Consider the following 13,145-nt stretch of genomic DNA (forward strand, 5'->3'; position numbering starts at 1 on the left):
TCTTGAGTGTCAGTTAAAACTTTGGTTGGCTGTCGATATACGTATTTTTTTAATAATGTCGTTCATTATGCAAAATTTCTGGTTCAATGAAAGGAGGCAGGTTAGGGAAGATCGTAGGATTGAAAGGCGTCGTTTACGCGATCAATTGAATCCGTTCGAACTTGCAGAGACGGAATTCAGACAATTGTTTCGAATATCGCGTATTATGGCTAGAGATCTCATTGATCAATTAACTCCTTTTCTAGTGTCAAAAATACATTAGGACTTCCAGTATACATTAAAGTGAGAGTATTAAATATTATTGATATCTTAGTAAAACAAAAACACAATATAAATCTATCCACCACTGGAACGACCACGTGAAATAAATAAATTTGCTTCGATTGCTGATGATAATTTTTCACAATAAAGTGATTAAAATGATCAAAAGTGAAGTTTATTAATTAGTTGTATTATGATGTTGACAGGTAGGTACTCGCACCCATCAGCTTCTTTGCTACAGGGAAAATATAATACAATGTTTTACAGCATTGACATTTTTTTAAATAACGTAAAGAAATATCGATATAAAATAATGCGTACGACCGATTATTAATATGGGAGTATGGAATGTATCGGGAGCATCTCCTATCCTCTTCCTATTTTCATCTTCCTCTCCCCTTCCTTTAACACCAAATTAATTTTGAGATTAAAACTTCATTTCCAATGAACTTCAGCGAGAAACTTTTGTGGCTTGACTTTAGTTAAATTGTGTATTTATATATATCATTGTATATTATGTAAAAGCTGTTTGTTTCTTACAAAATAAATAATAACTCAACCTGACCTTACCTATCTTATACTAATCTAAACTAACCCAACCCAACTAAACCTAACCTATCAAATCTAACCTTAAAAGCCCTTTTATAATAGGAATTAGCGGTAAGAATAAGCCGTAAAGTCCTAGGCCGTAGAAGTTGGAATATAGGAAACCTGTGTATCCGTTTATAATAGATGGCATTAATCTCTTATTTTTTTTCCATAACCGAAAAGATGGTCCATCTTTATCTTTTACGGTTACGGATTACAGAAAGCTGAGATATATACCGAGATTTATGTATTTTCAATTGATACTCTATGGTATCTACTATTTGACAAGAGTGGTTTATTTATGTATTTGACAATCGAACAATAATTTTGTGATCAAGTATTTACGCGGAGTTAATAGATTCTTCCTTTTATGATTAATGGGACGCACACTCCAACGTCGTTTTTTCCTTATTTTTTTCGTCAACTGTGTGTCTCCTATTGCAGCGTATGCTAGCCCCAGAATTGACAAAAACATTCCACATGCAACAATATCTGATGTATCCATCGTTTCAATATTTATTTATATAAAACAATATAACTTTTATAAGATGGAGGAAGAATATACTCTCGGTTGACAGTTGACATAGACAAGTGACAGCGGCATAGTCACTTCTATGGACGTATTCTATTCTATTCCTATTTCAATTATAAACGACGATCTAAAATATTTCGGATAAAGGATTACGCCACCGGCCTATTCTTACCGCTTATTCCAATTATAAACGGGCCTAACATAACCCAACATAACCTATCTTATCCTTTCTTAGTATTTGCATAGAGTTAATGGTAAAAATTCTAGCCACTGGTTTCACGAATCCCAACAAAAGAAAATTTCAGACAGAACAGAAATTATTCCGGCTGTTTTCCCATACAACGAAAGCGAATGATCATTTCACGTAATTCAAAAATTTAATTTGGCTAGAACACTCCTTTGGGGTGAAAAGCCATTAAATTTAAAAAATATATATATTATTTTTGTTAAAATATACAATGTAATACATTATTTTCTATAATAATAATGTTAGTTTAAAAGTTGGCATCATGTTGTGTGTGGCAACTCATTTGGTTCTTTTTTATCTATGCTCTGTACACTGCTGTCATCTTTCTTGTAATACGTACATCGTCAATAAAACCAGTTATTAAAAAGTGTTATATTTTAATTTACTAAACACAGAAGATTACAACAATTTTCCCAACTGCAGTCAATTTCCTTTTGAAGTAATTAAGGTAAATCAAAAGGTTTTATTTAAAAATATTTCGTATTATCCGCGGCCAGAGATTCAGAATAATTACATAAATTTGCATTTGATTTAAATAACCATTTACAAAATGTATGTATTTCCGATATTTTTTTGAAAGCGGATAAGGTAATACCGGTTTATATTTTGAGAAAGATATTATTATGTGTTATTTATTGAGTTATCCCACGATTTATGGCGATTCTCTCAATTTTCATTTATTTGTGAAAAATTCAAATAAGTATTCAAATTATTTATAGAAAAAAAGATAATTAATTACTTATTCAAAACTAAAAATCGTACTATACTTAAATATATATTTGCATGTCCTTAATTAAACACTTCAGTTGCCGAACACCAATATAACCACCAAGGAAAATGTTTCCTTGGTAAATCCAAAACCAGCTGAAGGATTAATGATAAAATTTGTTATGCGTAAGATTTGTAACAAGGTGTGTGCATCACTTTACTTACATCGCATCTATGGTCTTGGATTGTGGGACCTTTAAGTACCTACACATTGTCATTTTGCTATTGGTCAAATTGACAGCCCTGCAATTTTGACTTGGAGAGTTGCCAAACCCGAGAGAGATAGAATCTGTGATTTGCATTGGAAGCAGTGGATAGTTGATTTATGCAGTGGCCATTCTTTGATCACCAGCCCAGATCAGCGGGCATTCCTCTTGGCTGAGGTTCTACGAACACATTCGCCAATTTTTGTGAGCATCAGCTTTGCATATGGACTTTGCATATGGAGCATTAACCATTTGATTGGTGGAATCGGATGGCATCTGCCGATCCTGATTGGTTAAGAGTGACCCTTTTGGAGACCAGCAGCGTGAGGCTGTTTTGCATTGGACTACGACATTATTTTTTTTGATAAATTATTAACTGGGACAGTTGCTGTGAAGAGCCGGAATCTACTACTTCGCATCAAGAACGAACTGGTATCACACCTTCATTTTACCTATGCAAGCCCTTTGCCAGACTGATTGATAATGAATAGTAGGATGCTAGTTAATTTTTTTTTTATTATATCTTTTTTTAGGTAATACATTTTAGTGTTCTTAAATTTTTATTTTTATTTCTAGATAATAAAATACCCATCCTTACTTTTATTTGTTGCCACTTAATCCAAATTAAATTTAGCAAATTGTAATATTGAAAACTGTCAAGAAATATGTTTGAGATTTCAGTAACAAAAAAACTGTTTCCCCTATTTATTTAAAGATTTCCATTATCACTGTTTCTTTTCAGATATGTTTGTTTGAGATTGAAGCTATCGCTACCACAGCAGCGCCATGGATCTACTAAATCCAGAAAATGTTTCCATCAAGACGGAACCAGGGCCCCAGGAAGAAGACGGTGAAATACCGTATACGGATATAGATGTCGACCTCCCAAATGTAAAGAAGGAATGTTTGCAATATGCGGAGAGTATTCCGTCTGCCAGTAAGTCTCAATTCATATGCTAAGAATGTAGGACATAAAATTCGGATGTTCTAAATTCACGACCGTTATGAAATGTTCCGACTGGACTAAGCTTGTTCCTCACGTTTCACCTCAATTTGTGACATTGTTTAAGTAACATGCTTTATTATACATATATTAAAAAATACACATATATTAATGGAAGAACACATCAATCCATTTACTAAAAACAAACACACTCCGTACTGAAGATGTTTAAGAACAAATGATTTTTCTTTCTTTAAGAATCAGTCCCTGAAGCGGACATCTTCGTATTTCTTATTTTTTAATTAAATTCTTAAGTGTGTTATGCAAATTCCCGCTTCTAAGTAGATATATTTAATGGTAAATATTTTCAGGAACCTATTTTTATATTCACCTATTTTGGAGGTTATACTTATCAATATAATACCAATAAGAGGTTTTATTTTGATATTCAAAGAAAAATTTCATTTTTTAAATATAAATAATCGAATTTTCATTTCATTATAAAGAGGAAGCTATGCCGTTAATAGTGAAAAATAACATTAGTCAAATGACCACCACGACCACGCTTACAGGACCATATCCTTTTCATGAAATTTTCCATAACCAAATCGCAAAAAGGCTGCCTTTATGTCCTCGATAGCCTCGCGAATTCCATCTTTGAGGTCTTGAATCGACGCTGGGCTGTTGGCGTAGACCTTCTCTTTCACGTGGCCCCAAAGGAAGAAGTCGCAAGGTGTGAAATCACAAGATCTCGGTGGCCAATTGTGATCACCTCTTCGAGAGATCACACGGTCCGGAAACTTTTCCCGTAAAAGATCAATGGTTTCGTCGCTTGTGTGGCACGTAGCGCTGTCTTATTGAAACTGAACGTTGTCCAGATCAATACCATCCAATTCCGACCATTAAGAATCATTAATTCCTTAATCAATATTCAAAATAACACCTCTTATTGGAAAACCCTATATATCAGTAGGCAGAATAAGATGAATAATTAAAAGGATAAAGGTCACAACTAGGAACCCAGGATCTATTGTCGTCCTGGGGGATACGTCTTTAGTATAATCAAGTCTTCAAATCGTGTTCTTAATCCTGAATTCAGTGACATTTATTTTTTTATTTGTCTCGATCTTGTTCTGTTTCATGTTTTTATTTTATTTAAATCTTTCTACTTACACAAAAACGTTCTGATGTACATCAATTATCGATATAAGTATTGTTGTTTTGTTTATCCAGGTAGCATTAATTTGGAGACAGTTACCATCAAGGCGGATCTTGGACCCCGAGAATATGAAGGATGATAAATTTGCGTGGCCTTCGCGATGTTAAAAAAAACTACTTAGAACGAATTGAAAGCATTTCCCAGACTGCAGATCAAACCACGTTTCTTTGTAAGCTTTAATAATTCCAGCTGCTTGTTTTGAAAAACATGTTATTTATTTGATTTTCTTAAAATCACCGGTTTCGCTTAGTACAAGCATTTTCGGTTCCATGATTAATCAACACACTGACGATTTATCACACATTTTAAAAGTGATATAAAGTCATTAGAAACGATGAAAAAAAATCAACCTCACCTAACCTACTTAACCTTTCCCTTACTGTGCTAAAAAAATCCACGCGTTCCGGTGCTGTGTAGTCAATACACATCTCAAAATAAGCGATTTAGTATCGGAAAAATATTAATATTCATAGCTAATCGATTATGTTAATAATGTTTTAAATCAAAAGTGATAATAATTGTAATTCAATTGCTGAAAACATGAAAAAACCATCGGCAGATGCTAAAGAAACGTGCGAGGGGTCCACATCTAACAACGGTTCGCGGCCGACTGGCTAGCGGCTGGCACAAACACAGCTGTGCGGTCGTAGGTATCGATGGAATAAATCAAAATACAACTGCAGACGTGTGGATGTCTCATGTTCCCGCATAGCGAATTAAAGCGAGACATCAATAGCGTGTCATTTATTCGCACACTTTTCGCGTATTGGTATCATACGGTTGATTGTATTGGTGTATTTGTTCCCGATTTTAAAAAAAAATCTCTGATCTTTAATTGAATTTTAAAACTAGGTAAAATATAATTTTTTAATTCAGTGCATAAATGTATAACGGAGGAATACCTAAAATCTGAACCCAGAATTTATTAGGTTTATAGAGTTATTAAAGTTATTAGAAGCAATGTGTAGTACAAACACACCACAGATAAGGAAAGGTTAGCTTATATCACTTTTAAAATGTGTGTTAAATCGTCAGTGTGTTGATTTATCCCGTCACCATTTTTATTAACATATGTTTAACGAATTTACTAAGCCTATTTACGCTGTACGTAGGTTATAAGACTTGTTTAGCTTCCTATATACGTATTTTTTTTCCTAATTTGTCGACAGATCTAAAGACGCATCCTGTGGAAAAACCATTATTTTTCTGTTCTCAAAAGAGCCATCTGATGAGCCACACGCCGCCTCACAGTGGAGAAAAACCTTTTTTATGTTCCGAGTGCAACTATTCATGTTCTCGTAAGAGCCATTTGAAGGACCATATATTGACTCACAGTAAGGATAAACCATTGTTATGCTCCGAGTGCAACTATTCATGTTCTCGAAAGGGATATCTGACGCTCCACATGCTAACTCACAGTGGAGAAAAACCTTTTTCATGTCCCGATTGCAACTATTCATGTTCACAAAAGAGATATCTGACGCACCACATGCTAAATCACAGTGAAGAAAAACCTTTTTCATGTTTTGAGTGCAACTATACAAGTTCTTCAAACAAAAATTTGAAGCAACATATGTCGACCCACAGTGGAGAAAAACCTTTTTCATGTTCCATATGCAACTTTTCATGTTCTGAAAAGAGCAAACTAAGGAGACATATGCTGACCCACAGTGGAGAAAAACCTTTTTCATGTACCGAGTGCAACTATTCATGTTCTCGAAAGGGATATCTGACGCTCCACATGCTAACTCACAGTGGAGAAAAACCTTTTTCATGTCCCGATTGCAACTATTCATGTTCACAAAAGAGATATCTGACGCACCACATGCTAAATCACAGTGAAGAAAAACCTTTTTCATGTTTTGAGTGCAACTATACAAGTTCTTCAAACAAAAATTTGAAGCAACATATGTCGACCCACAGTGGAGAAAAACCTTTTTCATGTTCCATATGCAACTTTTCATGTTCTGAAAAGAGCAAACTAAGGAGACATATGCTGACCCACAGTGGAGAAAAACCTTTTTCATGTACCGAGTGCAACTATTCTTGTTCTCGAAAAAGCACTCTAAGGAGCCATATGCTGACCCACAGTGGAGAAAAACCTTTTTCATGTTCCATATGCAACTTTTCATGTTCTCAAAAGAGCAATCTAACGAACCATATGCTGACCCATAGTGGTGAAAAATCTTTTTTATGTTCCGATTGCAACTATTCATATTCTCGTAAGAGCCATTTGAAGGACCATATATTGACTCACAGTAAGGATAAACCATTTTTTGCTCCGAGGGCAACTATTCATGCTCTCTAAAGGGATATCTGACACAACATATGCTAACTCACAAAAAGGATTAACTTTTTTCTTTTTCCGAGAGCGACTTTTCTCGAAACGGAAATTTGATGAGACATATGCTGACTCACAGAGTATAGAAAAACCGTTTTAATGTTCCATGTTCAACAATTCATATTCTAAAAAAAAAACGTTTGAAGGGTCATATGCTGACTCACCATGAAACAGGCAGTCGCTTAGTATGGTGATTTAATGTATCATATATAAATCAATTTTACAATATTTAATCATGTATTTTATGAATTAGATGAACAGGAGAAAATAACCTTTTTATGTTACGAGTGCCACACATTGATTTACTCGGGAAAAACCTTCCTCATGTTCCAACTGCAACAATTCATTTTCTTCAAACGCACGACTTAAAGTTCACTGTTTAACGGTGGAACCTGGTCCGCGTATTTATAGATTTTTTAAATTTTTTTATTTTATTATTTTTAATTTTTTTATTTAATATTTGTATGTTTTTTACAATAAATATACAATTTATACCTATTTTACAGTGTTATAAAGGTAAATAATAATAGCTTTTCTTCACCATAAAGAGACGAGGCTCTTGTGTTTGGTGAGTAAATCCTAGCTCAATTATATGGAATCATGTAAGTAAGTTAATAATATATTTGCAAAACCAAAGGGATAAGTAAGAAATAGGCAAGATTTATCAATAATACAGTTTCATGATTTGAAGGAAATAATAATAAGAGTAAGATATGAACTTTTATAGTAGTTTTAGGTAATTTTTTAATTTTATTTTAAATTCCTGAATATCTTCAATATTTTTTAGATATAATGGAAGGATGTTAAAATATGTTATACCTAGATAGAGATAGGTATTTTGTGTGTGCTTTGTATTAAGTTTTGGGATTTTGATAGTTTTTTGATATCTTGCTGATGAATTGAATTGTAAGTTATTAAACTGTATTTCTTTATAAATTTGTAGAATTGAATATTTTTTTAAATATATTGTCTATTGTGGGTACATTGAATATTGAAAAGAGAATGTCAGTGGAAAATTTGGATGGTTTTTTCAATATTACTTTAATTATCAATCTTTGAACTATTTTAAGTGGATTTTATTTTGTTATAAGTTCCTCCCCAGCCAATAATACCATATTGTAATATAGATTGTACAATTGCATAGTACACTCTTTTTAGGTTTTCTAGTCTAAGAATATTTCTAAGTCTTATAAATATATAAATACATTGTCTAATTCTTTTGACAAGTTCACAAATTTGTTTTTTCCATTTAAAATGTTGATCTATATATATACCAAGATATTTAATTTCAGAAGTTAGACTAAGGGCGAGTTGTTTCGGAAAAACTGAACACTTATTCAGATTCCCGAGTTCTATTCGAATGTAAGAAAATCTTCACGTCGATTTTATTCAAATACAAATTGGGTTGTTTCAACTCCGAAAAAGCTTCCGTCATATTTGAATAATCCGTTCCAGTGCTCCCCGCCGAATCGGACAATTATTGCAGAGAATTCGATAGAAATTCATTTCTAGGCCGCAACACTCACAAGTTGTCTATGGAAGGCGGGCAAAGGTCCGTCTTCTGTCAGATTTCTTTGCTCGTATGTTGTGCGTAATATTTTTTTACAAAATAAATAAAACAGTGAGTATAGTTTTATTGGTATTCAGTTAATTAGGTATTTAGTAAAGTTAATATGGTAACATGCAATCGTATTACTGGTTTATTCTATCCTTTTACAGGATGGGAAGTTCTTCCTAAACATAACCTAAAAGCCACTGAAGAAAATGGTACTCAAATGACACCAGAATCATGGAATCAGATAGGAAATCAATATAATGCCCAGGGAAACTATAGTTGAACCAAACTATATGACTGTCAAACATTTAAACGCTGTTAATGTAGTTAAAACCTTGTGCCAGGTTGGTTACAATTGATATATACTTGATATTTCTAATGCTTTATTGAATTTCCCTAACGTTATTAATAATAAATGCCCTATGAATAACTTTCTTGTTATTATAGGCCAGTCAATAAAGGTTCAAAATGAGGCTAACCCAAGCATTAATTCCCCCGTCGATGAAATTTTTGCAGTCACCCTTACCATAAAGCAACATTTTTTTATGGTTTTTACCCGGTTTCAGGGCAAATATCAATTCGTTTCAGAATTGTGTTATTAATTATTAACTTATTAACTGCCAACTTTATTTTCGATTTTAATAGAAGTATTGTCATGTTTTTTTTTCTTTTCAATGTAACTATGTAAAAAAAGTTTTTTGAAAAGTGTAATCAATTTATTGATAAAATTGATGAGTTCAGATTCTTTTTCGAATAAAAATGGAATTTACAAAAAGTCCATATTGGATTTATTAATCCATAAGGAATTGTGGTTTTAAAAGCACGAATCGAAAGCAAATATACGAAGCGTTGTCAATAAACCATGCAATTTGCCCTTTGTTAATTTTACACAGACTCTAGAAGCGGCCGTCAAACGCGTAGCGTAGTCCCGAATGGAACTAGCCCTACCCCTCCCCTTACCCCGCGGGCAGCGGTCAGCTATATCCCGCGCCGAACGGCTAGCTATCCCCCCGTGCGACTAGCCCCACCCCTCCCCTTACCCCGCGGGCTCCCGTTCATCCAAAAATCACGCGAAATGAGCGTGCGTTCGAAATTAATTTTAAAAAATAGGTTGCCGTTCAAAATTTTGTTGGATCTTTGCAGAAATCGTTTTTACATAGCTATCCCATCAACTTGGCGTAAAAAAATTGAACGGATGATTTTTCCGGAGCGATATTTTTGACTGATATCAAAAAAGCATGTTCCAAAAGAAAAAAATGTTGGATCTCTTGATTAAATAAAGCAAACACCAATATAAAGACACTCCGTGATCAAAAATTGGAGGGAGTAATTTTCCCGGTAACAATAGAATTAAAAAACAAATCTCTTTTAAAAAAAACACTTTCCCTACAAAAATATTGTTGGATTTCTATTTAATCAGGTGGATATTAATTAATACTAACAATATGTGAAGAGTTCTCGAAAGAAATACTTTTCCAGCGAGAGTTATAATTTTTTTTCAGTTTTTGCTAAAAATAACTAACTTCCCGTTAAATATTTTGTTGGATCTCTTGTCATTCGTCATCCCTAAATGATACTAAACGTGACTGCAAAAATTTCATCGACGGGGGAATTTTTGCATACCTCAAACTCTTTATTGATTGGCCTATTATCTGACAATTCTTAAGTTTGGGTTTTTTTTTTATCATGTACCATATATATTATATTATTAATACTTGTTTTAGCGTCATCGCAGTCCAAGAGATAAAAAATACATATGTACTGAAGGAATGCAACAGAGTTTATTATGTTTTGACAAGTCTGTGTTTTGGATGATGGCTGTTCCTATGCAGAAACCAAATTATCTCCATGTATCCATATCAACTCTCAAATTAAACGTTCAAGGGAAATGAACAAAACGGTTTTCGTCAGCAAGAACCGTATTATTATGTACTGTTAAGTGTTAAGTGGTATATTATTTTGATATTCACTCTCAATGTATTATGGCAAATATACATTGCACCGTCTACCCACATACAACTACATATATATAAAACATATTGTACCGATGTTACTTATAATTTACAACGTGGAAGTTTTTCCCCTATAAATAAATAAGCATTTGAAATTATTTAACATGGCTTTGTTTTATTTCATATTTTCAAAAAGTTGTAATTTTGAGAACAATAGGCTTTTTATTATAATACATTTATTTTATTTTTTATTGATACATCAGAATAACTTTTTTATAAAGTATGATTTGGTAATGTGAGCCTCACTGGGTACGTAACCCGTGATGAGGACCTCATTTAATTTAATAATATTATGTATTTGTAAATTTTATACAGCCATGATTAGTTAAGGGGGGGCTAGGGTTTTAAATTTTTTTTTTTTTTTTTTTAATTTTTTTTTAAAATAAATTCCCAATATGTTAAGAATATTGTGTTCATATTTCAAGTTGATTGGAGCAAAATTGACGAAGTTACGAGTATTTTTATACCTGTCGGATTTTAATCCCTACCCGACCATACGTATAAGCCGAGCAGAGCAGGAAGCTGAGAGACAAACTAAATAAGGCAGGACTCGTCGAAGACAGGAGCAAAAAGGTGCTTTAGACATCATGGATGATAGCAACATCCTTTATGGACCTGGCATTGATGATTCAGTGTGAGGTAAGCCGATAAAATTTGCTTATAAACGTTTAATACCAGATTTTTTAGTGTTCAAAACTTTATAGCGTTTTTCCCACAACTCACGTTTTCAAAGTCGGTGCCCGTCATAACTTCAAAACTACTGCACCGATCCATTTGAAATTTTGAAAACTATTTCTGTACATAATTTACGAGGTAACGCTGGAGAGTTTTTTTCAAATTTGTTAATAATTATTATTTTAAAATAACAAATTAGCCGATTTTTTTCACTAAAAATATCGTTTTTCCCTTCAAAGTGTTCCAAAAAAGTGAAATATTAAAATTTCGAAAAACCCTCCCAGCGTTACCTGGGAAAAACTATTATCTAACGAATGAACTTTAATTTTTCTATTTCAGATGACCTAGCACCGAGTTATGAGGGGCACCGCCAGTCTACTTTTTTTTGAGACACGTCCGAATAATTGCTGCCATTGCCGTGTTTTTTAATATTTCTCCGTGAAAAATTCTTAAAATGTCATACTTTACTGTCCTATTAGATTTAATAAAGAAATTTTAAATGTGTTGTCACAAAAAATGCCTTTTTCGTACGAATTAAACCTAGCCCCCCCTTAAGTGGTAATGAAGCTTTGATATTGCTTCTCAACACATATTTTATATCTGAAATTAAAGAAATTGGTTTTTAACTGTCTTCTTAAAATTTTAATGCCAGTTATAGGTTTATGCTAATTATGCAACAACCCAAACTATGAAACATTCATACGTGAGGGTAACTAGTCTGTTCAAAGGCCAGACAGGTACGATTGTCCCTCACGCAGATATCAGCTTAGTATGACGGTGCCAGTCCGTTCATTGCTTTATTCTTTATTTATAAAGTGAACTCTTTCTGTGACTCAAATCCTGTGTAGGAAATCATGTAGAAAGGTAGGGTATATAATGAACATCCCGTGGACACTATATAATATGTATTCAAATATTTATTAGGCAGACTAGCCCACAAATGTTTTACCATAATATCGTTGGAATACATTTTATGGATTGTTGTTATAGTATAAAACCATCCCGCCGTTTCCGCGGGGGCAGGCAGAGAGGACAGACTTCCAACCAAGTCGGTCTTGGCACAGACTCCTTGCTTCATTCATACTCATACATCGTCTCGTACATACTTTTCTTTTATTCCGGCTCTTGACATTCGCCGACTCAAGTATCTGTCTCACTTGATCGAAAATGTCAATCGCATGAAGAATGTTTGTTAAAATATCCATTTTTTCAGTCGGCAATAGTTTCTGATACATTGGTAGACAAGAGAAACAAACTTGCACCTTATGAATGTTTTTACCAGTTTTTTTATCATTTTCAATCACTGAAACCAACGATATAAAAGCGAATTTCGACAAAAAGGGTATCTAAACTTCTTCCCACAAAACCGTTAACTTCATAAATTTTAATCGTTAGGTTTTATTTGCGTTATTTGCCAAAATAGTCGGGTCGTTATCACCATTAATCTGTACATTGTAGTGCATACAATCTGTCAGATTGCAATTGTGACGTTTGCGCATGCGTCATTCTTTAACAAAATGGCGGATCGCGTTAACCGGCCGATTTCGGGTGATCACACTTTCATGAATATTTCGTTGAATTTTCTCTTGACGGACGATGAAACAACCCAATTTATGGAAAATTGAGTCGATTGACGTTGTGATGACTTTCTCACACGTGATTTTTTCCGAAACAACTCGCCCTAAGTATAGAACATTGCAATTAGTTCTGTTACATTTAAGTTGATGTATTATAATTTTTAATTCTGGTATTAATTTTAATTTGTTGATAGAGAATGGGATACATTTTTTTTCAGTAT

The 13,145-nt window shown here is 33.4% G+C and overlaps 1 long non-coding RNA gene across 1 annotated transcript; it reads left to right on the forward strand.

The window, feature by feature from the left end:
• The first annotated feature begins 8,640 nt into the window (after positions 1-8,640).
• LOC149416190 (uncharacterized) lies at positions 8,641-10,847 on the forward strand. Its single transcript, XR_016303471.1, has 3 exons — positions 8,641-8,726; positions 8,825-9,004; positions 10,385-10,847. It is a non-coding gene; the product is annotated as an uncharacterized LOC149416190 (long non-coding RNA).
• The last annotated feature ends 2,298 nt before the right edge of the window (positions 10,848-13,145 follow it).

The sequence above is a fragment of the Hesperophylax consimilis genome, chromosome 17, assembly GCF_061612785.1.
Source record: "Hesperophylax consimilis isolate HC1 chromosome 17, BYU_Hcon_1.0, whole genome shotgun sequence".
Taxonomy (NCBI): domain Eukaryota; kingdom Metazoa; phylum Arthropoda; class Insecta; order Trichoptera; family Limnephilidae; genus Hesperophylax; species Hesperophylax consimilis.